Genomic DNA, 27,437 nt, shown 5'->3' with positions numbered 1-27,437 from the left:
TATTCTTCACTGTTAGAGAAAAACATGGGTATGAAGGAGGGAAAGACAGGGCTGTGATGTGGGCTGGTCGTGCTCTTGTAGCACCCATTTAAATTCCCATTTATATTTTCCTAATACTCTCATCTCCTTTTTGCCTCAGAGCTATTTTAATTGAATTTTCTTGTTCTGCCTGCCATTTAGCTGCGAGCTGCCCTGACTAAAACCAGTTCCAATGCAATAACAAACCAAGCTGTTTCACTAAATTTCCGGCATTAAAAGCAGCTGACCTTCATGTGCTGCGGGAGGAGAGGGGGAGGGTCTAGCAGGTCTGATGCTGAGACGTGCATGCAGAATCAACTGCACACATAACTCGGGTGAGAAATTATTGTAATTTCACTAACTGTCCATATTAAACACAGTTGCTGTCTTTTTTCGTGCAAGCGTGTTTGTGTAATTTTCCAATATTGTCTTCATTTGAATTGAATTATCAAATGGGCTGAAATAGCAGGCTAGAATTCTTTTGGGATGAGTGTGTATTTTGTAATAATTAGTTCATTGCTAAGCATAATGTAGCTTTTTCTCTTGAACGTACTCTTCATTTATTTAGAAAAAAAAATCTCTACAAATACAGCATTGCTACTCTTGGATAAAACACAAATAAAGGAATTGAGTCAAAATTGTACAGCTATTATAATCTGTCTAATTTGCGAAACAGAGCAGTCAGACAATGCAATGTTTCTCTCTGACACTGTATTTCTGTTGATTGTCTTGGGCTGGCCACCAGGAATATCAGACTGCACAGGGCAGGGACACCCTTGCATCATTAAAATGATGTGTTTTCCCATCCTTTTCAATGGTGAGGGCTTCACCCACTGAACTGTTGAGATTAGACCTCTTTGTTGCTGGGAGAAGTATCATGTTTGCTTATGCAACGCAACTGTGGCAGATAGTATGGATAGAACAGACTTTATTTTTTTTTTTTCCACCTGTGCTGTATTTGCAGTACTCCTGACAGCCTGTTTAAGGCTGTTGTTGAGTGAGTGATAAGATTTTCAAACAGAGGTTTAGAAAGTCTCTGTTGTTTCTCAGTGGCTTGGTTGGAAAAGAATGTGTTGAGATAAGGCCTGTCAGTACAGCCGACGCGTAACCCATGTGCAAACAAGCAGAGAGGTGGCTTATTTGTGTGGTTTATAATGCTGCTTTAATTCTTAATTTTATAAACAACCCGACTGTTCAGGCGGAGAAGCTGACTTGTGAAATCCGATATAGCTATTGGCTGCTGCCAGAGAGCAGGGTATGCATCAGGAAATGGTATGGAGGAAGCAGGGCCGCTTCTGACTGACCCCTCCTTTCCTCTTGCCAATGTGCTCGGAGTCAGTGCAGCCTTCAAATCAGATTTGAAGCCTGTTTGTTTAAGCAAATTGCTTGCTCTGATTCTGGACTTGAAAATCATAGAATCATTAAGATTGGGAAACACCTCTAAGACCATCAGGTCCAGCCAATAATCCAGCTCTGCCAGATCTACCGCTAAACCATGTCCCTAAGTCCTACGTCTATGTGCTTTTTTAAACTCTTGCAGGGATGGTGATTCCACAACTTCATTGGACAGCCTGTTCCAGTGCTTGTCATCTTTTTCAGTTGCAAAATTCTTCCTAATACTGTTCTATTGCTTAGAATAACTTGAGGATAGCACTTCATCAAATTACTTACTAGAAAACATAGTAAGTGTTAGGTGGATGCATTCTCAGTGTAATAGTGAACACTTTGACAAAATGTCTTGGTTTGTTTTTTTTTCTCATTCTCATAGCCATGATTAGTTTGATTTTCTTCTATGTTAGAAAGTAAACTTTATCAGAGTACAATGAAGACTACAAAAAGTAAGGAAAATTATAGTCTACTGAGGTACAAGAAGCCTAGATAAGATCAGGTCCAAATACAGGCTGTCCACTGAGGAATCTGAGATATACAATGCTACTATTAACGAAAACATTTTTAAAACTTTTCTTTGTTGTGATTTAAGAAATATCACATGACTCAGCATGATTCATACCACCTCTCCCTTCCATATTTAATTTTTTTCATCTGAGTAGCTGTTAAAACACTCGGCTTCCCTTCCACGAGTTACTTTACTGTTCTTTGGAACCATAAGGCTTAAGCAAAGTGAACATGCACAGATGTGGATGGGAGGAAAAAGAGGGAATTGAAATTATCAAAAAGACCTGGTATATTTTTATTTCCCCAAATAGATGTGTATAAAGAGAGCCCGGTGTAGAAACAAATATAGGAACATCGGAAATTTGTGCAAAAGAATATACAATACAGTTGAAAATGATATTATTGCTAAACTGCAATGCTTTCAAAATACTTTCTCTGGTAAAAATTTCAGGCTGGTTTTAGTCTGCTCCACTCGTTAGTATTTTCATCTCATCTGTTCCGCAGAACTAGCTTTCTCAGGTCAGAGAAATTGGTCCTTCATAACAAACCAGGTTGGTCACATCCCGGTACTTAAGATGTAGTCTTCCTGAGATGTGATCCTGGCATCCTCTGGGACCATGCTCAGGTACCCAGGACGCTGGCTGTGTTCTTCACCTCTCCAGCTCCCCGATCCTGAGTGCAGGGGTTGTGGAGATGAGTTCCCACTGCAGGTCTCCAGAAGGTGGAGGCGCTCCCTGGGCTTGTGCAAGCTCAGCGCTGGCTGCATGGTTACAAGTAGCTGTTGTTTCTCTCTTTCACTCCACTTCAAATGTGGCATTTTTGTGCAGGGTTGTTCTCCATATGTAAAGCTCTCAAATATTTGTGAATGCCTAAGTATAGCTATAACTGCTTTCTGTGGGCAAAGTAAATTGTAACAAAAATATTCCTTATTCTTTAACTTAGTAAGTCTTACACTGCTGTAGACATTTCAAAAATGTCTTTATTTTTCATAGCTTTCTTTTTCTTTTGTATATAAGCAAAAATAACTGAACTTTTCCTTACACAATGGAAGTGTTTTATAGGTTTCAGGCACTGAAAGAGGTAACAAGAAGTGGTTAAGAGCAGTTGCTGTACTCATGGTAAAGCTGAGGGTATTAAGGACTTCAAAGATAAGAAAGTAAAATGTAACATGCTACATTATCTTACCATAATAGCTCAGTTTTCATGTACATAATGCATTGTAACTGCTGTTTTATGGCAAGTTTTTCAGATGCTGTAATTGCCTGGTGAACATTGCTTTGCTACATTCATTGACTGATGAATTCTATACAAACTTTAGACACATCACATAATGGGATGTCTGGAAAGTTGCAACGTGAACATTTTATTTGATTAGCCTAAATAAAATTGATAAATTATAGGGAACATAATTTTAGCTTTAAAGAGCCTTTGAAGAGGGTAAGTGAATAAAATATCCACATCTATGATGCAGCTTTTGCAAGAGACCTTATAATTCATGTGCATTTCAAGATCACAGTCAATTGCAGAAAAACAAAATTTTGCTTTGCTTTGTAAATTCATCATTGGTGAGTTTAACTTAAGTAGTCTTTACTTTAATCATCATAGTGGACATTGATTTCATAGATGTTGTGGAGTATAGAAAATCTATTTCTCTCAAAGGCTAGACCTTTTGTCATGTTATGCCAAGAACTGTTCATTAAAAGTTAGGGTTTAAAAATATTATTATTGTTTTTATTATCATTATTATTTGCTACTCATTAAAATAGGGGAAAGGAAAACAAACCAAAAACATACCAGTGAGGAATTCACTGATCACATGAGAGTACTTTCTTTTTGAAGACAATTTGAGAGTACTACACAAAAATGATCCTGCTTTCTGAAGGGGTTTGGCACTCTTGCACCCCAAGAAATGCATCACCACAATTGTGGCGGATAGTCAAGGCTGAGCTCTCCAAGAATAAGTCACTCTATCTCCTGCCTCTTTGCTTGAGTGGAACATGAGAACAAGAGCTCATGTTTCATCATTCGTCTGCATAATCACTTTCAGGTTCCTTCAAAGCGTGGCAGAATCCCCCACAAAGGGAAATAAAGCAAGACTTGGTGTTGCTTAATGCGAAGCAGAGGGTGGCTGGCGCAGGCAGAGACATGGAGGCTCTACACCACAAGACGCGGCCACAGCATCTTCGATGCTACGCATTCAAATCCACCCTGTGCAGTGGTACGACAAATAAAGACTGGTGCTGCTGTAGCCCTGGTGGTCTAGGATGGATGGTCTAGAGGAGCAAAGCTTGCCTCTCTCTAAGGGACATGTTTTGTTTTGGCGTGAGCTCGGCCCTGCGAGGCCCTAGCAGGCAGGTATCCCGTCTGATTAATCACAGCGTATGTTGTGATAGACGGTCAGCGTGAGCACTGCTGCCTGTCAGCATGCACACAGCCAGGGCATATGCTCCTTCCTGCCTTGCAGAAAGATCCAGAGGGGTGCTCGGAGCAGTGGGCTTGGAGGGGTAACAACGGAGTGTAGAGGACAAGGAGCAGAAATAAAACCTTATGAATGCAGCCTTTCCCATACTTCATTTTCATCCTCACAATTTTTCTCCCCAAAATGTGAAAGGAAGAGAGGAGAGAAACCCATTGAAGTAATCTGAACCCTCTGAAGGCTGTTTTATGAGTTCATTTATCTGGCTTTCTTGTTTTCCTTTGTAACTTCTTTCTTCTGCCAAAAATAACTCTTAGACTATAGATTAGCTGCTGTACAAATAGCAGTAAAATGGCCCAAACCTCCAGGAACAGACTTAATAACAAAGTCAGAATTGGAGGAGTTTGGGACATTTTATTACAAACTAATAGAATTGTAGAATTTTCTTGCACTTGCAAAGGCAACGAAAGTGCACTGCATATTGTATAAATGTAATTTTTTGTATCAATGTCACTGTATTTTTCCTTTGAGAAAATATTGAGGTTTCATTATCTCTTACCCTGCGTGTCTTGTAAGGAGAAAACAATGTCTTAAACTGGAAATACTCCTTTTCCAGCCTTATTGCCCTTGTCTGGCACCTCAAACATCAGCTAGGTCTGGTTACTTCAGTTGAGAAAGGACTGTTCATGTCACATGTTAACAGGTGCAATGGCAATTGCAAATTTGGTCAGATGGGTCAAGATACCAAAGTGCAGAGTGATGCAATCCATCACCACGGTCTCATCAGAGTAGAGCAGGCAAGTTGGGAAATTGAGGACCACCTGACACTATTGGCATGATTTTATCTTGAAACAGAGATTCCAGTCCCACTTTTTCTATTTGTTACTTTGTTTTGAGAGAGGACCTACATTAAAATCCTGAAAAGTGCAAATGCTTGGCTGCTCTGATTGGTGTGTTAAAGAGGGCCTTAGAAATAATTTGGCTAAAGTTTGAGCAAAATTAGTTCAAATGTGGAGAAGACTGTAGCCTGGAACTCTTTAGTTCACAGGATCTTTGTAAATACATTATTTTAATTAGGTATTTGAAACCACTGATGTGCTTGACTTTAATTGTCACCAGTGGTACTGTGTCAGCCCTCGGGTACACTGAAGAGATGCTTGCTTATTCCTGGATTTGGGTAAGGAATGGAAAGGCAGTGTGTGCTTTGTGTGGTTTTGCCCAGGAAATCGATTTTTCAACCTGAGTATTTGTTGAGATTTTAATTTTGAAACCTTAGAAACTTCAGCACACAAATTGTTTGGGTTTTGTTTTTGTTTTGTTTTTTTAAGGGGATGACAAAAAATTACTACATTTACTTTTCTATGAAGAACAAATTGTGCACCCAAAAATTTTCTGGGAAAGCAGCAGAGCATCTCTTCTTCTAAATGCAGAATCCTTATGTAAGCTTGTGCCTTCCTATCAGCCTATTTTTCTGAGTAACTTTTTTAAAGCAGGCGAGCTGGCCTGATGCTTAATGTATCGAGGATGTTGCTTGGCAACTCTGGGCCGTGCATGCGTTTCTGTGGGAGCAGCTGGACAGATGTTTGCACACAGGCTGACTGGGAGCAGAGCCTGGTGGTGACCAAGTAAACCCTGTCCTAAAATTATTGTTTCAAGGGATGTGTAATAAATTAAACATTTGCACTGTGAGAGGCTGTTCATGATACTTGTTATTTGGAAAGTGCAAAAAGCTTTTCAAAAGGTGAGAGGCTGAGATGCCTTTCTAGCTATTTTTCAGTGCCTAGGGGACAGACACATACCATTTGTCATTTAGGTGAATGAAATTTCTTTAGTTTAAAGCTGTGAGTTGAAGATGATGGTTTGTTTTGGTGTTGCCTTTCCCCACCCCCCGACTGTACCAGCGTCATTTTCATGCTATTGAGAGGATTTACCCTTCAGAGATACCAAGGTAGAGATCACAGGGCTGTTTTGCAGGTCTGTGTCCAGTTAGCAATTGGCTGCATTTCAGTTAGAAGGAAAACAGTGGAGTGTGACCCTCTGCTACTTTCTATCCTGATACACAGTTTGCTGGGTACACACAAGGCATCTAAGGTATGCCACTATATTTGCCAAGAGAAAAACACAGGAATCCTGGATCGGTAAGGAACCTCTGATTTTTCCCTGTGAGTACTGATAGTGAGAGTGAGATGCAGAGGGAGTAAGCTGTTGAAGCAGAAGGAAGGAATGAATGTCTCTTCACTACCTTCGTTTTTACTGGCAGTGTCCCATGACTTGAATGTGAGACTTAAACTGTAATCTGAATCAGATTATGTTTTAATGCATTTTGGAAGTGTCTGAGCAGCTATAAATGTCAGGTGGAGGAGCTCCTGGCTGTGTGCAGAGGCTGTTTGCTGGAGGTGGGCTGCTCCCTGTGAACCCCAGTCAGGTTGGGGCTGAAGGATGGGGGTATAATTTTGGTTTTCAGTTGCTCACAGAAATAAAGGCTGATGCCCAACATCATCATCTGATGCCAGCACAGGCTGGCATAGCCCCCGACAGAGGCAGTGGTGTGATACTGCTGTCATTTTCACTGCTCATGTCACACCACACCACCCACTGCTCAGTCTTGTATTGATGAGATCTCACAGGGAATCATAGTGAGGAATTGATCAAGTTTATTATTTCCCCTCCATTTTCAGTTCTAACTTGAAAAGGTTTGCCTGCCTGCTTCTTCCCACAGCCTTAGTAAATATTTGTGGTGGCTTAGTGAAAGGGGCAGGAGCAGGATGGAGGTGGGAAGGAGCAGCTGGGAAATTGTGGGATTGATGGAGACATTTTTCCTGTTGGTATTGCAGATGTCTAACTGGGAGAATGTATCGAACTGGGCCAGGGACAGGCTGTGAGGGACAAGGGTGACATCTGGCTTGGCGGGCTTGGAGCCACCGGGCACAGCCCCAGGTCCTTGTTTTGTGAAGAGCAGCCACTTCTGCTGTAAAGTTTTGTGCAAGGAAAGATGTAACAGCAAGATGAGGCAGCATACTGGGAACAACCGTGCACTAGAGACAGAGAAATTACAGTCCATAAATTGGGGTTTTGCTTTGTTGTTGTTTTATTTAAGAGGTGTATTTGATAGATTAAAAACACGAGCCCTTCTCTTTTCTGTGAGTTTACTTATTGTTGTCCAATCTGGGTTTTTATACTCTTCTGTCGCTCTCAAAGAATAAAAATGAAGAGAGCCTGACAGGAAAAATAGTCAGCAAACCTAAAGTTCTTGTTTAGACATGCCAGGTTAGAAATATTTTAATTGTAAAGAATCCTTGAGCCTAAAGTAATCCTTCAACCATTGAAGAAAGCAACCTGGGACCTCTTAGCATATAAGACAATAAAGGATAAATGTAGTATAAAAAAGGACAAATGTGTTCTGTTTTGACCAGGCCTTCTTATCTTTTCCCAATAACATTTGAGTATGATGATAAACATAAACATTCATTGTACTTTAAAGAACCTACTACTGCTTCCTTTAATTGCTATTAACCTTCATTAAGATGAGAATTGAACTGTGTTGGGTGCTATGCAAGCACTCATTAAAGTGCCTTCCCTCCCTGGTAAATCTTGCAGCTAACGAAGACAAATTATATAAAAGCAGTTGGGGGCTATGCCTATTAACCTGGCTACTGCAAGTCATTTTGTTATAGGTGTCATGAGGAAGAGAAATCTCAAATGGGATTTGCAGAATGCAGTTATGATTTAGGATGGCATTTCTATTTCTGATAGTGGTCCATAAATATGAGCACTGATTCTTCTTTGACTCAGTGAGACTCTAGCTTATGCTTAAGGTAAACTTCAGCTTAAATCCTTCTCTGAATTAGAGGAAAAGACATAGAAGAGCTAAAAATAGTTTTGTAACTAAAATGCAAGACTGGGTTTAATGGTATGGAAAAGAATGAAGGAAACAACCCAGTAAGGGACAATAGTTTTATTGACCTCCCTAGAGATGGTTGCCGTCTGGGAAGCTTTTGGTCCTAGAGTTGCCAATGGAAAATGAAAGTTATCCTTGCTTCCCTTATTATTGGGCTGCTCAAAATAGCACACAACAGAAAAGAAAGACACAGGAACCCTACTGAAATGAAAACAAATTTTTACTAACTGCATATTGTATCGTCGGTTTCCTCTAGTCGGTGTATATTAAATCAGAGTACAGTTAAACCTTATTTATGACTATGAATAAATGAAATAAATCAAAAATTAACTGAGATTAAAAGCTTCAGTTTATTATCTTCTCTGAAAGCTAACTGGTATGTTTTGGTCACGGCCTCAGGTACATCCCAAAGAATCACAAATCCATAAAATGTAGCTACCTTTGGTTCATAATGGGGGCTGGAGAAGTGCAGCAGGAGGTAATCCTTGATAATCCAGTTAATTCTATCAGTCAGAAAGTAGCCACAGATATGACAGTGGCAAAAGGCAGTGCTGAATTAATTGCAGTAAATCTTCTATAGGCAGGATTTCAGTTGCAAAGCACCAGGGCCAGATTTACTTATTGTTCCTTCAGTAGTCTTAAAATGAGGTAGATTTGGCAGTGACTGGCAGAGGAAGAATCACAGATAAGAGACCAAATAAATCTCTTCACTGAGGTCAATAAGCCAGTGTCAAGAACGAATCTGACTTGCTGTGTCACTGAGTTCTACTAAACAATATCTCATCTAAAGGTTCACTACTGACCTATTTGAAGGCAATGGTAATATTGGCCAATTAGTTGGCATTATGTTTGTAGTGAGTGAAGACAGAAATAGAATATACGGTTTGATTTCTAAATCTTACCTTCATCTGTTCACAGTGATCATTGTTAATGATGAGAATTTTGTTCCATTGCCATGCAGAAAGTTAAGCTGCATGAGTCATGGACAGAATGGTTTGCTTTAATAAATGGAAGTGGATACGGTAATAATAAAAAAAAAGAAAAAACAAAATCAGTTTGACTCCAAACCCATCTGCCCGTCTAGACAGATAGTGCCAAGCTCCTGTCTGCTAAAAAGTATCTTCTTAATAATGCTGTATTAATGCTAGTACTTTTATAGTACTTGCCATTTTTCAAAGTGCTGTGCCCAGCTAATTCATCACTGGCTAGACTTGAGATGGCTTTTTGCTGAGTTTGATAGCATTTTTGTGTCTTGCTTTTCTGTTGTGTGCTATTTTGAATGCCATGTCCAATCAATTAGGGAATCACAAGAATGTTTTAGGCATCAGTTCCCAGAGCTGGGCAATAATCCTTGTCCCTGTTCTTCCAGGGTTGCCTATTCATCTTTTCCTGGCAGAGACCATGTGTCTCCCTATTCCTCTCCCCTATAAAAAAGGTCCTTATAGTGGCCAAATGCTTTGCACAGGCCTGTTTTCCTTACAACTGTTTTCCTCTGAGTGGAACCCCATGGAGAAGAGGTGTGCGTGTGTGTTGGCACCTTTTCCTTCCCCAGCTCTAATTTACCTGCTTTCAGCTAGCCAGAGGCTGTGTTTGCTGTTATTCTTCCCTGGCTTTTTCTTCCTCCCTTTGAAGGGCAACACAAGCAAGTTGCAAGTGTTCACCAAAGGGGAGAAAATGGAACAGCAAAAGGGGTGGGTGGGTAGAGAAGAGAATGGAAAGCGGAACTTTAAACCTATTTTACCCCCTTCCTCAGCTATGTGTCATTCTCCTGAGTGACTCTGACTCTTGCTCATACAGTTGGGTCCTGCCATCTCAATACAGAAAATGGAGAAAATATGGGGAAGGTATATGGCAGAAGGGGAAGGATACTGCTTTGGAGGGAAGATGAAGACATACCTCTGTAAGGGCTGAGGAGGAACAGATGTTGGGAAATCCCTGGCCAAGAGGTATGGTGCTAAGGAGAGAGGGGGAGAATGGGCCAAACTGGATATGAGAAGAGGGGATGGTGTAGCAGGAACAGGCTGGGAGAGGCGTTCTGCAGTCACTGAAATGGAAAGGAGATGGTGTGGGGGTAGTGGTACGCAGGGAGCTCGTGTCTAGAGCAGCAGGGAGCAGGGGGTTCCAAGGCTGTGCTTTTAGAGTGACTGCCAATATGTGGCATCCTGCATCCCACCCAAGCCAGTGCTGTTTTTAAACAAGCAAAATGTAGGAGTTCAGGACTCCTCCATGGCAGGCAGCAGGGGCTGTGTGACTTGTTGCCAGCAGGGCCTTATGTGGAGGTGAGAAGGGACTGCCCTGGGCTGCAGCAAGCCTGATGTGTTGGGAGTTGAGATGAATGAAACTCAAATGGAACCATTTGGTCCTGACATCTAGGTCTGAAGCACCACCTCCAGAAGGAAAAGAAAATAGCAAAAAAAAAAAGGTTATTGTCCCATAGCAAGGCAGGAGGTAGTCTCTTCTCATGCTACGCGGACTTGTCATCCTGTGTCTTCCTTTTGTGTAAATGGACACTGCGTTAGTTTCAGTGAAGTGCAGGGGGTTTATTCACATTTCCCACCTGTGTAAGAAGAGTATGGATTCAGGCTTGCTGTAAGTGACAGAAAAAACATTTTAAAAAAATAATCTAGAACTGCTGTTTCATGGAAACCTAAACTTCCTTGGACCTTCCTTCTGACAGAAGTCAAGACAAGTTGGGCAACAAACCCACTTTGGGATTAGAAATTAACCCTTGTAAATGGAAAAAAAAAAACCTAAAAAAAAACCCTGTGTGTTGAGAGCTCTGAAACTGAGGCCCATATTGGTAGCCCAGAGGTATCAGCTGCCTTTAGTCTGTTGTGAAGATTTCCTGTTTGTAGGAGCAGCCTGTTAATACCACTTGATGCTTTGAGGTTAAATCAATGTGCTGGAAGCCTTCTGGAGCCTCAGATGAAAGATGTCATTATGTATGCAGAATATCCACAAAAGGGATCACAGAGAATAGTGTAACTGTGGGGCAGATCTGCCTGCAGTACTGCTCAAGGACAACATGGGTGGCTGGGGAGCACTAATACCCCTGTGATGTGTCTGCTTAAAAGTGATGTCAACACCTTCCTCTGTAATGGGCAGTGCAAGAGCTGCCAAGGGTCGAGCTGGTAAATTCTTGCTTATTTTCTCACAAATATTTTTCAAGTCTCCTAGCTTGTTTTAGAGACTCAGTTTGATTCAGAGCAACTCAGTCCTTTTCTTACTTTCCTCTTGTTTTGTTTTTTTGAGGGTTTTTTTTGTTGGTTTTTTTTTGTTTTTTTTTTTTTTTTGTTTCAAATCAACTCTAATGTGCGTCTTAGCTGTCAAGTCCATTCCCTTGTGATTTGTGATGCCTTCCAGAGCTCCTGGTAGAAAAGAGTATACAAGTCTTGTTATTTTAACTGCGTGACCAAAGGTATGCCCTCTCTTAGTTGATGGCATGCATTTTCCTTTTTAACTCTCCTTCCTTCTCAGGCACATTACGGGGTGCCAGATCTGCTCAACGGCACTCTTGCATAGCAGGTGAAGAGGGCGGTGTGTGTCTGGCTACGATTCCACGTCAAATACAGAACAGCACAGATTTGCAGATCTGAGAAATGGTATGCTTCTGACTACTGTCAAAACCTCCTTCTTTTCTTAAATCCCCCAGAGATGCTGCTAATTAAAAGAGCTGTTCCCTGCCCCTCCCTCTGCCCTGAGTATAATTTGGATCTCATAAGTTTTGGAAGCTCTCAAAGTGCCCTATCTAAAGAGAGATTAAGTCTCATTTATCCACTTTGCTGTACCAGGACTGAAGGTGCAGCATCAGACCCTGTCGATCTGTCACTCTTCTGCAGCCAAGCAATCACTGCCTTTACTGTGGTCACTTCCTCCTCTGGAAAAGAGCAAGTTCAGCTGCTTCTGGTCCCCCAGAGAAGCAAATGAGCAGTGCCTCTGAGTGCAGTGATGCAGCAGAGTCTCAAACCCAGCAGCCACTCCTATGTGTGCAGAGGGGAGATATAAGTCAGTTTTCTGCTCTAAGAGGAGCTATGTATTTACCACATTGGAATGGTGCAAGTAGGACTGCTTTTGTATGCACTATGAATTTTTGATGCTTTCTGACATGTGGCATGTTGTGGTACAAACTTGAAAGTCATTTTCGGTTTTACATTATCCCTTTTGGACCAGGAGCTGGTGAGCAACAGGACCTATATTTTTTTTTTTTTTTTCATTTTGGCAATCTTCTTGAGGGAAATACGGTTCATATTTTAAGAGCATGTAGTTTGTCACTGAAAATTAAAATTGAAAAGGCTGATAACATGCCCCCCACCCCCCATCAAAACCCCCATGTGTAATTCAAAGCCAGACCTTGCCACCTCACAGCTTGCTGCTTTTAAGTTGGGGGAGCTTCCCCATCGCGGGGGTTTGCCTGCAGCTGCAGCAGCTAAACTCATCTCCCTAGAGAGATGGATTCATTTAGTTGAGCCAAAAAACGGCCAGATCCCTCCGGACACAGGTGGGGATCCCTGTGCTGGGTGGCGGGGGCTCTATGCTGTGCCCAGGTAGGAGAGCAGGCGGGAGGGCTGCCCTCCACAAACCTGCTGGCATCCAGCTTTTGCCGCTCTCCCCGGCGTGCGGTTCTGTTTTTTTTTTTTTTTTTTCCCTCTTTTTTTTTTTTTTTTTTTTTTTTTCTTTCCCCCCCCTTTCCTTTTTCCCTCCCTCTCTCCGGAGGAGCCTCGGCAGCCCTGATTTGCTGTGGAGCGCAGGAGGCTCGCTCTGGGCAGAGCCGGGCTGCGCTGCCGCTGCTGACGCGTGGCCGCCGCCGCCGCCGCGCCGGGAGCAGCCCCGCGCCCGCCGCCGCCGCTCCGCGCCGCGGCCGAGGAACCTCCGCGCCGCTCCGGCCCCGCTGCCTGCGCTGTCCTCCCCGCAGCGGGGAGCTGAGGGTATGCCCGGGGGGGCCGGGGGCAGATTGCATCTCCCCCTTTTTGTACTATATACCTATTTATTTATATATATGTGTGCGTGTATATATACAGACATATATAAATATATATGTGTATATATATTTACATCATTCTTAGGAGCCATTTTTGAGTTGGGGGGAGCGGCCTGTGCGTGCGGCCGGGCTGCCTGGGGGAGCCGGGGCAGGCAGCGAGCGGTGTCCCCCGCAGAGCGGGGAGGGCGGCGGGGGCTCTGCGGGGACACACACACACACGGGCTTGGCTGCTCCCGCCGCAGCTCTGCCGGGGGGCGGAGGGTGGGAGGGCGATTGCAATTTTAATTTTTTTAGGACGATACGCATTTCTGTGGGAAACTTCTGTGGGCGGCAGAGGCGCGGCGGAGGGGGGCGGGGGCGGCGTGGGGCGCACCCCGAGCCCCCCTCGGGCCGTGCCTCCCCCAGTGCCCCGCTCACCTCGGGGACACAGCCCCTGGGCGGTGCAGGGGCCCGGCCGGGGCTGCGCTACTCGCCATGGGGGGGGGTTACCCCCTACCCCCCCCGCCCCGGGCCGTGGCTTCTGCAATGCGGTGGGTGTGGTTATGCACGGAGCACATCGTAGCACCGGACCGCTGCAGCGGCAGCTCCGAGCCGGCCCCCTCCTGGCCGGCAGCGAGGGGCCCCGCCGGACCGGGCTGCCCCGCTCCGCTCCGCTCTGCTCCGCCCCGCGCTGGAGGGATCGCGGGTCCCTGCCCGCCTGACCCGGCGCGGGCTCCCAGGTGCTCGGGAGCACGGCCCGGACGCTGGAAGCACTCGCTGTCCCCCATCCCTCCTCCTGGTCCCGCGGAGCGCGGCGTGGAAGTGTCGGTGCCCGGCCAGGTCTGTGGGGAAAGGGAAGTGGAGAAGCCGCGGGTGCGACCCGAGTGCGGGCTGAGCGGGTCCCTAGTGCGCCCGCATCCTGGGTGCGGCCCCGCGCCCTTGGGCTGCCAGAGAGGGACCGGGGCGGGTGGGTGGAATAGGATTTTGTCTTCTTCGGGCGTCCCATTTTTCATTCCAAGGCGAAACTTCATTACATATAGCGAGAAGCTGAAAAACTCGCACTGCTGTGGTGACCGCAATAGCAAAGCATCCCCGTCCGGCCTTGCGCTGTCTTGATTTAATTTCTCTTGGGGCTGTGCTGGAGGAGGAAAGCGCTGGGTCAAGGCGGTTGTTACTCTCACCACTGTTCTCCGGCGTGTGCCCCTGTTCGAGGCAGAGATGGAAAGTATTTCCTCCACTGAACGTGCACGTTGCTTCCAAGTTGAAGGGAAACTACTTACAATGTTAGAGGTCTTTTCTGTCAAAATGATTGCAAGTCAGAGGCCTGCTTGCAAAAAAAAAAAAACCAACCCAAAAAACTCGGGTTTAGGTGTGTCCTATGCACATCTGTTCTTTCACAGCCTGGTGAGCTGAGTGATACCTTTTTGTTTTACTTTTAGTGTTGTCAGCGATTGTCTCTGTCCATAGAAAGCTGAAAGGTTTGTATAAAGAAAGCAAGTATAATTAAATCCCACAAAAAATAAGAATATAAGCAAACTATATAAGGCCAGTAAAGGTCAGATGCAACTGAATGTATGCTTTTTAACTAAATCTATGGAGAAGAGTCCTTTCATAGAGTATTAAAAGGTCAAGATCATCATGCTGCATCACTGATGTTAAATTCACTGGTCTTGCTGCACCTCTGAGTGTGTACATGCATAATAGAGTATGAGCAAATACTGCTGTGCTGGTCTCCCTGGGTTGGAAAGTTTCAGCTCTAGTGTGAGGATGAGACCTGCATGGCAATCGGGGAGGAGAGCCTGAGAGCACTGCATTGGGGTAAAAGCTGCTGGAAGTTTATTCCTTGTGGCGCTGCATGAACAGGAAGGCTCCTTGAGCTGCTGGCACACTGCAGACCTGCTTGCTGCAGCAGAGAACACGAAACACATCGGGAAACATGAAAAATACACTGGTTGTATTTAATCAGACCGGTACAGCCCCGGCCTCTCCCCTCACTAATTGCCTGCAGTCGCATCCCTCTGTTAGTGGTGCAGCTGATGGCCTTTTCTCCCCAAAGTCTTCCCCATAGGACGAGGAGCTGGTCGGATGCGCATCAGGAGCTCATCCCATGGGAGCCCGCTGCTGCGGTGGGCAGGTTTAGCTTTGAGGAGGAGCAGCGGGGGAGGAGGGGCGCAGGGTGTGGCACCCATCCCCAGCCTCCCCCTGCGCCTCAGCCTTGGCAGCTCCTCGCTGGGTAGGGCTGTGTCTGACTGCTGGAGAGCTGCACCAAAACTGGAGAGGGCTGGTTTGGGTTGGGGTTTTGTTCTCTCTTCCGAGAAGGAGCAAGTGAAGGTGAAGCTACAACTTACGTAATTTTTCATTTAATCAGGGTGAAATATGTTCTTGTCTGTAGCGGAAACCTGCTGAATATTTAGTCTTTGATGAGAAAAAATTGTTGTTCGGAGATTTTTATTTGAAATCCAGGAAGGGGTAGGTGATAGTATATTTGTCCCACAGCGATGTGGTCACTCCTATGTTTGTTATATTTGTTGTTTGATGTATGGTTGTGAGTTCCATGGGGGTTATGCATGGTTGTTTTCTTCAAATATGTAAAATATCGCTTCTTTGTATTTCAGGCATGATCTTGAGTTAACAGAAAGTTCTTGAAATGTGTTAAATGTGTTATTCACGGTGGGTGACATTCAGACTTGTTTCATGGAACTCTCACGCACCAGTAAATGACTGCTTGTTGTCTGAGGGAAAACGTCAAACCATTTATAAGTGATTATAAAAGACCTCTTGTCTCTCATGAGATGAAGCATCAGCTTTATCTCTTGAGCTACAGCATTTTCAACACAAAAGTGTGAAACTATGTGACTTTGTCACATCAAAATACATCCTTGGGTGAGACTGTCTCTGTGTTCAGTGCATGTTCAGTATATGTTGGGCTTTGAAACCGAAGGGTCAGTCTGTGCAGGGAAGGCTGTTGTGAGTCTGCAGGATTGTGGTTTTTTTGATATGTAGAGCATGGCCCTAGGATTTTGTGGTTTAGTGTCTTATTTATCACATTTTTACAGGAAATATGTTAGACTGCGGTGTTTGAATGTTCAAAGTGTTTTTTTCAAACAAAATTTCTCTCTAATCAAGTGAGTATAAATGCATGCATATAACTGAAAAATATGATTGCTCTCAACTAAGCCGAAAATTAGAAAAAGTGTTTATTCTGGATGATGGATTGTTTTTATATGGTACCAAAGTTGTAGAGTATAAGAGTGTTACCCAGAACTAGACTTAAATAAGCATCACTAAGCAGTTTGAGTCAGTAGCATAAAGGAAGTATTTAAAAGAGATGAACCATTGGAAGAATGATAGATTATATAGCTTTTATAGCAACTTTCTCTAAATTTTCAATCTCCATTTATAATAGCTGGGGAATGGTCCGAGTCTAAATGAGTATATGGACACATAGCACTGCCTCTCAGTAGCTGGCTTGAAACACCCAAAGAGAAAGGCTTGTTTTCTTTAGGAAGATCTCCATTCCTTAAAGGGAACAGCCCAGGTAGTGGAGAAGAGGAGCATAAGCACTTTTCTTGGCTTCAGTAGGAGAAAACCTACAGGCCCTTTGCTCCCTCCCCTGCCACTTTCAATTGTTGTCACCGTCACCATCAGTGCAGAGGGAGCTCAGGAGGATTGCTGGGGACTGAATACTTCTGGAAAAGCCAAAATGGGTCACTATTTGGGACAACTGAGTTAATCTGAGACAGTGTGCTGTATAGACAGCAAAACCAGTATCTCCTGCACCTTTCCTGAGTAACTGATACAATGCAATTTAAGTAATTATCAGCTTTTTGTCTCTGGAGGAAAACGACATTTTTAAATTTTACTTGGTCTTTGTATCAGCAGAGCTGGCTGTTCTTGTATAAACTGGATAAAAGTAAAAATGAGATTATAATCTGTCAAACCATGAATCTATTTGCATCCTATGGGGTGCAGTACATTAAAGAGTATTACATAAATGAAAGTTTAAAAAGTACACAGAACAAAAAAAAAATGGGGGGAGTGGAACTTTTCTACTTAGACTCTTCAATTTTTACCCTTTCCTTTACAGATCTTGGAAATACTTTGTGCCACAGACAGAATCGTTTTCAGTGGCTTCACTGTCTATCAAAACTGATCTGTTGGCAAGCTGAGAAACAAAAGAAGTACTGAAATCCGCATGTGGATCACCAACCAGATGTTTGATCCCACTGAGAAAAGTCTTTCAGTTTAGAGGGTTAAGGAAGAATGTGGAAACTGGGGACTCAGAGCATGTGTCAGGGATAAAGGGCTAGAATAAATGGAAAGCATATGTGAATAGAAAAAAATATTTTCAGGAAGGCAAAGGGAATGTGAAGAGAAAAAAGCAGGATACAATTTTGGATACCTGCTCATACACACCTGTATATTTGTGTGAAACAGATGTTTGTTGGCAAATGGGACAGGAGGAAACAGTCACAGCATGGCTCTATTAGGTGAGACTTGGGAAAAGAAATGGAATAGAGAATGTCTGATGATTCTAGTTTTGGGCTATGTTAGAATTGGGACTACCAAGGTGTAGCATGTGCCCATTACCTGGCTTTTACTGCTTTTTCCCAAAACAGGGGTTGAATTCTGTTCCCAGATGGGCTGCACGTAGCAAGTGAGGGAATAATTTCAGGTGGCAACAGATGATTATGGTGGGCTTTTGTTTGGGGCCCTGTTGATGAACGGTGGGATGTTCATGGGAGAGAGGTAGGGAAAACACCTGGCCGTGGCCCATGTCAGACCAGGGCAAGCTGCACACTTATGCCTGTGGTTTTCTTCTGCTCTGTAGTTGTGTCCTGCTCTTCCAGTCAGGCTCTTGCCTGTCACTCCCCCTGCAAGTCCCCTTTCCCTGGCTGCAGTCACTGGCTGGGTCCCTCTGTCTTTGGGCTCCTTGGTGGAATCCCTGCTGGAACCCAATCTTCTGGCACTCTCCATTCTTCCCATCGCCTGGGAAAGTGGCCAAGTACCTGCTCTGCTTCTCCTCCTCCTCATTTGAGATTATTCCTTCGTATTCCTTATCTTCAGAGCTTCATCCCTTGTGGTGGCTCAGTCACAGTGCTCTCCACCTCCCTGGAGGAGGTGACTAAATCCTGGGAGACAGCCACTTGCTGGGGTGCACCAGCAGCCTTTCCCTGGTGGCGGGAGGTGACACCACTCGTGGCAGCCAGGGAACCTGACACTGCTGGTAGCAATGGAGCAGGAGGGACTCCCTGGTGGGGAAGACTACTTTGTTTAGTCCTTATGAATCTGAGGGCAATTATGTGTAACACCTCCAGTTTCCTGGGACATACTGGCTGCTAATAAAATCATGTTTAATAAGCCAGCAAATGTAAACAGGCAGTGAAGAACAGAAGAAGAAGCAGAAAAAAACCACCCAGCTCTTCCAGACCTAGGAAACATATGTTTATACTAACTGAGAGACCTGTTCTTGCACCCTGACTCATGTCGGGGAGTATCTTAATCTGCCAGTCTTCCCATAGAAATCAGTAAGCCTGGCTGTGAAGCAAGGCTCAGTTTGGTTTAGATGGAGGTATCAAAATCTGACCCAGAGAAATCCTAGCTTAGGTCAGGAAGCTGTAATCTTTCTAAGGACCCTGGAAATGATTACTTCACCAGGTGCTCTGTATTTTTCGCTTTTTTTTTCAATTAAATTTCTGCTGTTGTAAAGCAAACTGTTGGGGCAGACAAAGCTTAGCCCCTCTGCTCCCAGCATGGTCTGACTGCTGAATGTGACCCATGGATGCACTTGAATCCATACATGGACATACGCATATATACAAGGAGAACCATCACTGCTTGCCTGTGGGAATTACTTGTAGCAAGAAATCCGATACCTCTGGTTTGTTCCTAGTAGCGGTTCCTGACCTTGCCTATTGGTAAATACAAGGTTTGATAAAGGTAAGGAGAGTGGGTGATATATGAAAATGTGTGCTCAGGAAAGCAGGGTCTTTTAGTTTGGCCAGATAGTCTCGATAGTCCAGGCACAGGCTGCACAGCGGCCTTTGCGTGGGGCGTCTGGCACCAGCATTGGCCAGGGAGGTTGGGGAAGCTGCTTTTTTGGTCAGCATGTCACTTTGTCTCCAAGCAGGCATAAAACTCACTTCCACTTGAGGGGCTGGCCCAAGGCACAGAGGCTTCTTGTAGCAGGTTTCTTAATTTATCTTTGTTTAATGATCACACAGTTTGCTGACACCACCAAGAGGTTTGCTGTGGCTGGAGGGAGGGGATGCCATTCAGAGGGACCTTGACAGGCTTGAGAGGTAGGCCTATGTGAACCTCTTAAAGTTCAGCAAGGTTAAGTGCAAGGCCCTGCACATGGGTCAGGACAAACCCAAACTCAAATACAGGCGGAGAGATGGACTGAGAGCAGTCCTGAGGAGAAATACTTGGGAATGTTTGTGGAAGAGAAGCTCAGCATGACTCAGCAAGGCATGCTTACAGCCCAGAAAGCCACCAGCATCTTGGGCTCCATCAAAAGCAGTGTAGCCAGCCAGCTGAGGAGTGTGATTCTCTCTACTCTGCTCTAATGAGAATTTTGGAATATTTGGAACCTGGAATATTGCTTCCACCTGTGGGTCCCCAGCACAGGAAAAGTGTAGACCTGTTGGAGCAGAGGAGGGCCACAAATGTGATCATTGGGGTGGAGCACCTGTGCTATGAAGACGGACTAAAAGAGTTGGGGTTGCTCAGACTGGAGCAGAGAAGGCTCTGGGGACACTGCGTTGGGACATTTCAGTTAAAGGGGGCTTACAGAAAAGATGGAGAGACTTGTTACATGAGCATGTGGTGATAGGAAAAGATGGAATAACTAGGTTTTCTAGAGAAGTTCTGGATTCCCCATGCCTGAAAGTCATATAATCATAGAATATACTTGGAGTTGGAAGGGTCCTATCAAGGACAGATAAATGCCAACTCCTGGACCTATGCAGAACACCCCAAGAATCACACCATGTGCCTGAAAGCATTACCAAAAGCCAGGTGTTCAAGGCCACATTGGAGGAGGCTTTATGCAACCCGGTCTAGTGAAAGATGTCCCTGTTCATGGCAGGGATGTTGGAACTTTGTGAGTTTTAAGGTCCTTTCTTACCTAAACTATTCTAGGATAATGGCAGTACGTGGCTCCTTTAACCATGCGTCTCACTAGGCAAGTGCTGTTTTAAAATCTTAAGAACAGCCCTGGAAGGAGGAGCCCAGCTGTGGGGTTGAAAGGTGAGGTGAGATGACAAGGCTTTTTTTAACCTTGGAATTTGTCTTTTCCACTTCTTCTGTCGTTCCCATTTAGATCATTCCAGAAGACTAAGGTTTTGGTCAATTATATGTGCTTAAAGAGAAACACTGCAATGTAGTTTCCACTGTACTGGAGCATTATTCTTGTACAGCTGGAGCTGGCAGCCTTTCATTCCTTTACCACCTCCTTTTTTTCCTCCTAAAAATAGCAGCACACTACAGCAGTATTACAGGAGAGGCAGAAGAACGTTTCCTGAGCAACAATTTTCGCCAGATAGTAGTTGAGGTAGCATCAAGAGCAGATTTGGGGGAAGTTGGAGGAAGATATAAATAGGAACAGAACAAAATGGGACAGATGCAAAATTGGTACGGAGGCTGGTCAGTGAAAAGCCTATGGATGGTGATGTTCATTGGGCTGTGTAACAGCCTGCCTGGGGAATTGGGAGAAACCTCAGCACTTGAATCATTTAGGAGTTGTCGAGACAGAGCACTCAGCAGCACTGTATGGGTAACAAACTCACGGTGCAGATAGGAGGCGTGGGTGACATGACCTGATTTCCATCTCTGATTTCTATGATTTATTAAAGAGTTTTGCAGACTTTCTCTTAGCAGGCTTAGAGCTGGAATTTGAAGCATGGCAATTAGGAAGAGCCTTTAATTTTGTGCCAGCACGCTGTCGGGGTTTCATCTGTTACTTGCAGGGGTAGTGTGCTAAGTGCAGCAAACAGAGGTTGGGGACAGGCTCTGTGCCAGCTTAGAGCTGGTATTGACACTGGTTTGCTTTCTGTGTTCAGTCCTGCCCTCAGTGCCACTACTCACACTTGTGCATTTAATCATCTATGGGCTATAGTAGATATTTTGGAAGAAAACCCAAAAGCCCACCACCCACAGCCACTTCTCGTGCCACCCTATTTAATGACACTCTCAAGAAATAGAGAATAGCTAATTTGTCTCACTATTGTGATCTTAGGAATCCCTTTGTGCCTGGGTTGGAGAAGCAGAGCCAGCAGACAAAGCTTATGCCCTCACTGGTTTTCGAAGATAGGGAGAAAAGACAGCACCCACTTCCTTCATCAATATATTTAAATATCTTCAGCCAGCTTTCTGTCCGCATAAACAGTGTACCTACTTTTATTTGCACAAACTAAATATGTCTCACAATTACTGTGATGGTGAAATGCTGATATAACTAAGTTACTTGAAAGCTAAACTAAACATACTTGGAAAGCCGACCTTACACTTGTAAGTGTTGGTGCTGAGGTTGTTATTTCTGTTACCCCTTGACCACATTTTTTTTGAAGCTAAACCACACAAAATTCCATAGTTAAGATTTGAAAGTTTTCTGTCCTCATCTGCTACTTCTGTGACTTACGTTTCTTGACTTATTCTTCATTGTGTGAATCTGAAACTGTTTTTCTTAGACTTGCATCATGTATAAGCTAGGAATATTTTTCTATGTAGCTTCTCTGCCAACATGATAATGCAGAGCAGTAAAGCCAGCCCTAGGGGACAGTGATTGGATTAAGGATGCAGAGCTGAAGAATAAAAAAAGTTCCTTCTTTTTAAATTTTTACCCACCTCCCATTGCTGTTCTGTGGGAAGGGACATAAAATGTCTCTTGTCAGTTCAGGGCAAACTACATGGTTTGGCTTTACCCATGGGGGCAAAATGGTTACACTGACCAGAAGGATACCAGCAGCTTCTATAACAGGAGTGTCTGTATTAAAGCAAACTCTTTACCTGGCTTTGGATGCCCTCCCTCTCAAGCTCCAATATTGTTTTTACCTATCTGCTTTGCAGACATGATCACTGTATTTTTCCCATCCTTTGTTGTTCTGAACCACCTTGCCTCACCCCAGTAGAAGTTTGGTTATTGCAATTTATTTTCCTGTTTCCCTGTGTCCTGCATTTTCCATCATCTGAAGCACCCCTTTCTAACTCTAGCCAGCATTTTTTCTATCTAAAAGCAAAATAGCTGTTATGAAAAAAGATGCCCCCTGTGACCTTCTGATCCTATGACGCTGCTTTGAAGAATACTGTCAGTGTAGTTATGCCTTCTTCTTTTAACCAGTCTGTGGAAATTGATAAGAGTGTTTGATATTCCGTAGATTTGTAAGAAATAGTGCTGTGCTTTATTTTTTTTTTTTTCCCCGAGTAAAAAAGTGCTGGAATGCACTAGAAGATGTGGCAACAAAACATAATGTTAAAAACTTTTTAATTGCATAAGAAGATACCCATCGTCCTGTGGCTTCTGAGCAGTTATAAAGGGATAAAACAGCTCATTAACTACATACTGCATTATGTACTTTACTGAAAATGCTTTGCCACCTTTCTTTTAAGGCAGGCCAAGGTTATCACTGTTCCTAACCTGCAGAACTGTGAGTGTGCTTCCTTGATAGTGTCCTCTGTGCCTGGAATGTTGTTGCAAGAAGAAAAAGCTCTGCAGGACAGTATTTGGCAAACAGATCAAGGTCTCAGCCAAGGAAATACATTGTCTGTTCATTTTCTAAACAAAACTAGCTCAGCTGAAGGCATGTGTTTTGTATCTGGTTTCCACTGGCTGTATTTAGATTTTGTAAAGTAGATGTGATATGCAATTATTTCTGCAAACGTGATGTTGTTTAAAAACACTAGTTGTTAAATATTTCTTAATTAAATGTTGGCTGCTGAGCCTGAAAGAAGCTGTCCAGAAATTAAAAGGGACAGCACAAACATTATCAAGAGTCTGAATAAGAGTTTACATAATGAACAGAATTATTTCCTACTTAAAAACATACTGGAGATGTGGGCTGAGCAGAATTCACTCTTTGACTAATCTCATGTTTAAACCAAACATCTTTACATTTCCAGGCAATGAATCCTGCTTTCCTCTGGCATTTAGCCTTCGTGTTAAGACCTTGGATAGGCTTCTCTTAACCTACTATTCTGAGACTGTGATGTATGGAAACCCCATTTTATTAACTCTAGAAATTTTTAGAACTTTATTTCTTTCTCAACTCTGGTAGGACATACAGTGAAGAAACTTTTGATCACCAATGCTAGAGAGGTACAAAATTGGGACATAAGAATAACATATAGCATTGGTTAAGATAACAGTTCTGAAAAATGCATGGCATCTTCCAGAATTGGGGTGACAAGGCATGGTAACCAGTGCAGTCCATCAGAAAAAGGCAGGTCCTTGAAAACTTAGTGTGAGCTTGGAGTGTTTCACAGGCGCACTGAATAAGCAGAATTGGAAGGAGCCTTCAAGGATCTTCAAGTCCATTTCCTGGCCCTGCACAGGACACCCCAATCATCACACCACGCGCCTGAGTATTGTCCAAACACTCCTTGAACTCTGCCAGACTTAGTGCTGTGACCACTTCCCTGGCAGCCTGTTCCAGTGCCCAGCCACTCTTTGAGTGAAGAACCTTTTACTAATACCTAACCCTGGCACAACTTCAGGCCATTCCTTTGGGTCCCATCACTGGCAAGCTGAAGTAGTGACAGGTAAAGTTTTCATTCGGTTTCAAATAAAAAGCTCCTCAGACTCCTTAGTCCTCCCTGTCAGAGCCACAAGTACAGAACACACTGCCCTTTCCAGGTGCAGATAAAGGCCTCAGCTTCATTTCTGTCACCTTCATTGCAAACCACAGCATTTCTTATCAGTGGGCCTGCACAGGTCCTCCCCTGCTTTGGAAAACAAAAGGTAGGAGGTGGCAGTGGGGACAAGGGTGACGTCCTGGGCCCTCCTGGCTGTTGTGCTTGTGAGGAGCAGGACTTCACCCTTTGGTGCTGCAAGACATGGCTTTCCCTTCTCAAGGATGTTCTGTAGTAGCTCCTGGGTATGGATGCTAAATCTGAACCAGAGTGCCTGTAGTTATTACAGGCCGCATAGCTCCTCAGTCTTGCCTGAGAAATTCATGGGAGGATTTCAAAACAATCCTCAAAGACAGAAGACAGCCTTGCAGGTGCTGTTTGTCTGTCCCTTGTTTTCCTTGCAGGAAAAGGTCGAGGGGTGTGTGCCCCACTGACCAGTGATGGTGATGTAGCAGTTTACTAACCAATAAGAGTTTCCTTTCTGTACTTTCCACGGATCGGTCTATAAAACAGACCTGAAGTAATAAACTACGAGAAATTCTCCTGTTCTGACTCCATGAGAGTCTGTGTTGTCTCTACCCAGCCGTTCCTAATAGAGCGACACCTGGGGCTGGTGGCTGACTGACTGCTCTGCTTGGTCTTTTGTCGTGGGCGCCGCCAAGATGAATAATTCAGTTTGTCAGGTGAAAATTTAAATTGCATCAGTCACACCTCTTCTAGAGTTATCCTGTGATTAAAAATGACAAACGGGTTTCAATGAAACACTGTTTTCATGTTCTCCTAACCTCTCAACACATACGTATTTGAAGCTTAAGAGTGTCACACGCACTCTTCAAAATTCATCTTTAAAATTATATGTTTAATTTAAGGAGGGAGAAAAGTTTCACCTATAGTTTAAGAGAAATAAAAGTGTTTCCATTTTCACTTGAAATATTGACCTTTCTTGCCTTGCTGCTAGGAACAAGCCATGGCTTTTCAGACTTTGAATTTCTGAACTTATCTGGCATGATCTCTTTGCTGAGAAGTGATACTTTTAGACTTGACAAAACCTGAATGATGAATCTGGTGGCCTACCAAAATAGCCTTACGGTAGCTGATAAATCCTGCAGAGTTACTGAAATCCATTAAAACCTTAATGTTAAATTGTTAACCTCAAGCAATAGTATAACATGGAAAACCAATGCATTCCTTTCCTGAAGGTGCCCCACTTTGTTTAAATGGCTGGTAGCTTCCAGCACGGTTGTAGCCTCATCCCCTATGAAACCACCCTGCAGTTTCATAAACACAAAGGCTGCATCTTGCCACTCAATTTTACTCTGCCACGTGAGACAAAAGGCAAAACCAAAGCATGCTGTGACTCCTAAAGATGTTGAAGGAGACACCGAGGTGGCTGATCCTGAACATCCCTGAGTCTTCATCAGCAGGCTACAGGCTGTGGGCTGTCAGGATTGCCAGCTGGCACTTGCCAATCATACTGTGAATGGAGCCTGCTTGCTGTTTCCAGAGATTGTGCCTCAGCAGTCGAGCAGATGTTGCCCTACTCTGTAACAGTATTTGGAGATACAGGCTCCCGGGTTTTGGTGTGCAGAGTTGCAGAGCTCTGGGACTGAGGATGATGTGCACGTCTCTCCAACCTTCAAGTTTGGGTTGGGGGAACTTTGTGGCCTCGGAGGCTCAGCAGGTGTCCCAGGCATTTGGGGCTCACAAAAATAACAGCATTTTGTGGCTGTTTGAGGGGGGGTTTCTTGGACTGGATTTGAAGGGCTTGTGGATAATGAGTCTCCTGAACCCCACTCTGCATGTCCACTGGGTGTTACACTGCCTTCACCTGCTTTGTTCAGCTTCCTCGGGGTCTTGTTATGTCATGTTACCAAAAAATAGAGCAATTGCTTCAGACATCTTCTCCCTTTTTCGATTGTGAAGCCAGTAATTTTCTTATAAAGTATCAAGTCCTCTTGAACACTGCAAGAATAGTACCAGACGGAAATGTTGTCAACCAGCTCTGCTGTTCAAGTAATCTCTTACATGAATGTGAAAAACACATTTTCCAGATTGAAGTGATAACCTCAATTTACTGTTGCAATCTAAAGTAAGATATTAGGCCTTTCATTATTTTAATTCAAGCTTCTCTTTAAACTTTGGGCTTGAATCAAACAGCTTTGTAAATGATGATGGTTATACAGTTCTTTCCAGTATATTTTCCATATAAAATGTGTAAACACATGTTTGAATGTATGTATGTATCATTTTTCAAGCTCATTGCATTCCAGCTATTGGCAGTATAAAAATGCATTAGTTTAATTGTTAAGATAATACTTGGCCTTTTAATTTCCCTGGTAAAAGATGAGACAGTTTTTAAGCGAATAGAAGGTTTTTAACCAAAAACCTGTAAGGGTAGGAAGCTTTGTTTCTAGTCCATGGTCTTGGAAATTGGAAAAAGAGCTTTTTAAGGACTACTTAGAAATAAATGATGGATATTGGTGCCATCTCTTAGTGTGGCAGCTGGAAAGTTTAATTATAGTCAGGGAAGTCAGTTAGGGATTAAGGAAAGTGTTAGCAAAAGGGGTGAATGTTAATGACAGCTGTTTGCTGTAGGCTTCAGTGAGGCAAAGAACATATAGAACATAAGTGTAGGGACAAACATATGCTGGCGTTGAAAAAACCCCAGACCTTTGTGCCTTGGCATGTGACACCAGTTTGTGTGAATTCATTTTACCATCTTGCACATGTGGAGGGGGGAAACTTTTTTTTTTCCAAGTCTGCAGCACAGGGGAGCTTGTGTTCACAGTTGGAAAACAGCACCTGGGCCAAGGATAAATATAAACTGGGAGAGAAGCATGTACTCATGTCCTCATTAGGAGAGTGGAATTGGCCCAAGAGAAGGAGAACCATACAGTGAAATGCTTGGGCTGAGGCCCTGACATCCACATGCCTTGCACTGGCTTTGCTCTTGTCCCAAACAGCACACTGTCTGTGCCTGCAAAGACCTGTGAACTAAAGCAAGTTAGAGAACCCATGGCACTGATTGTAGGTTGTAAGCACCTTGTACCTTGTGTTGCAGACATGCAGTTTGAAGGAAACTCCAAATTATTTTGCTTCTGAAAGCTATATATTGGGAAATACTTCTGCTCAGGGTACCCATAAATCCTGTTGTACAGGTTGGACACCACTGTTGAGGTTAGAAACAGTGCAAAGGCCAAGGATGGTTACAGCCAACACAGTGCTGAATCTGTCTTCCTGTTCTGTCATTTTCCTAGGTACTCAGTTTAGGTTTTTTCATTCAAGTACATTCAGTCTGTTCTGAAAATAGCTAAATAGCATTTTTTTTTCTTCTGTGGCACAGGTTTTTCACTATATAAATTTTCTTTGAATGAAGAGGAGTTTAAAGGGATGTGTGCCAGACT

At 43.7% G+C, this 27,437-nt stretch overlaps 1 protein-coding gene across 26 annotated transcripts in view; it reads left to right on the top strand.

Annotated features, from left to right (window-relative positions):
- The first annotated feature begins 336 nt into the window (after window positions 1–336).
- EPB41L3 (erythrocyte membrane protein band 4.1 like 3) overlaps window positions 337–27,437 on the top strand; it is a 109,085-nt gene continuing 81,984 nt past the window's right edge. For 23 of the 26 annotated variants that reach the window (XM_088060415.1, XM_088060411.1, XM_088060403.1 and 20 more), the window contains exon 1: window positions 13,764–14,025. The gene's annotated coding sequence lies outside the window, so the exon portion shown is untranslated. Of the gene's footprint in view, window positions 354–13,038; window positions 13,154–13,763; window positions 14,026–15,395; window positions 15,517–27,437 lie in introns of those variants that run through there. The other 3 variants (XM_088060304.1, XM_014256885.2, XM_088060299.1) reach the window with 3 other exon arrangements.

This window comes from Pseudopodoces humilis, chromosome 1 (assembly GCF_049639895.1).
Source record: "Pseudopodoces humilis isolate 2021_Gansu_Grassland_sample_001 chromosome 1, ASM4963989v1, whole genome shotgun sequence".
In the NCBI taxonomy this organism is placed as follows: domain Eukaryota; kingdom Metazoa; phylum Chordata; class Aves; order Passeriformes; family Paridae; genus Pseudopodoces; species Pseudopodoces humilis.
The sequence above is the reverse complement of the archived record's forward strand: the minus strand, read 5'-3'. Positions and strand labels throughout refer to the sequence as shown.